The 1365-nt window shown below is 38.5% G+C and overlaps 1 protein-coding gene across 1 annotated transcript in view; it reads right to left on the bottom strand.

Annotated features, from left to right (window-relative positions):
• Positions 1 to 1365, bottom strand: part of LOC107104840 (E3 ubiquitin/ISG15 ligase TRIM25-like) — a 6158-nt gene that overhangs the window by 3769 nt on the left and 1024 nt on the right. The gene's annotated exons all lie outside the window — the stretch shown is intronic.

Genomic DNA, 1365 nt, shown 5'->3' on the forward strand with positions numbered 1-1365 from the left:
TAGTAGAGGTGGAACCAGGGTGTTTTTGATGAATCAAGATGAAGCCAAACATCTGATCTTTTCCAACATCACATGAGAAAGAAAATGTTTCTGCACTTTGGATGATAAAACACAAAATATTTAGGAACAACTACAAAGAAACTTTCCACATTTATCTGTAGTCAAGTAATTTTATTGTATGAAGCCAGACAAACATTTTTGTTGTTTTGTTTTCAAATATAAAGGAATTAAAATGAAATGACATCAGTTCTCAGTTAATGATAGTTTTAATTTGTCCTCAGGATAACAGAAGCAAGTTCAGTTCATTTCATTCTCAGCTGATATAAAGAACATTTGTTATTCAGAGCAGTAGAGCAACAACTAGAACATCCACATAAATAAATACAAATATTAAAGCAGAACAATTAGAGCCCAGAGAAGATTATAATATGGTTAAATATCACAGAGTCAGTAGAATAAAAGAAAACATCAACAGTGACATCCTTTATGACTCCTGGAACATAAAGTTCTACATTTAAATAAAAAAGTAAAAACAGAACAGCAGAGCAGAGAGATCAGAGCCATTAACCTAAAGAAAGAAAATTTATTTGATTTTACAGAACTCTCCAGAGCAATAAACACCAACATACAGCGGCTGAGTGAATGTGGTCTGGACTCTGTGGAGGAGAGTCATGGTTTCAGAGACGTTGTAGAAGGACAGAATCCCTGCTGAGTGATCCAGGTATATTCCTACTCTGGAGTCCCAATAACGTGACAAACGGTCCCAGATGTTGTTGTGACCAAATTTCCTATCATGGGATTTAGATATTTTCCAAGATTTGTCATTATATCCAAACTTACTTTCATTCCCACTACCTGTTCTGCTGATATCCTTGTATGCGAACGCTACAGTAGACCCTATCATCTCCCAGTAACAGCGTCCAGTCAGACTCTGTCTACTGAGAACCTGATACAAATCAGTGAATCTCTCTGAGTGATTAGAATAACACTGATGTCCATCAGTCACTGTAACCTTCCTGTTCCCCTCTGATAGTAACATCCCTGTGTGTGCTGTGTTTGGATCAAATGTGATTTCACGTGCATATTTTAAGAATCCAACTCTATTCTGTGGTTCTGGTTCTGACAGTAGAACCTCCTCCTCAGTGATTATCAGTGAGATGTTTGTCCATGTGTCTCTCATAATGTCCTGTAGTTTATCTCTGCGCTCTGACACAGCTGCTTCAGTTTCCTGCTGGGATCTGATCTGCTGCTTCTCATCAGAGCTTCTTTTCTGGATGAGACGGATCAGCTCAGTGAAGATCTTCTCACTGTCCTCCACTGTTTTCTCAGCAGAGTGATTGATGGCCTCCACCTCCTGCTGAAGCA

This window comes from Cyprinodon variegatus, unplaced genomic scaffold (assembly GCF_000732505.1).
Source record: "Cyprinodon variegatus isolate N-32 unplaced genomic scaffold, C_variegatus-1.0 Scaffold1912, whole genome shotgun sequence".
In the NCBI taxonomy this organism is placed as follows: Eukaryota; Metazoa; Chordata; class Actinopteri; order Cyprinodontiformes; family Cyprinodontidae; genus Cyprinodon; species Cyprinodon variegatus.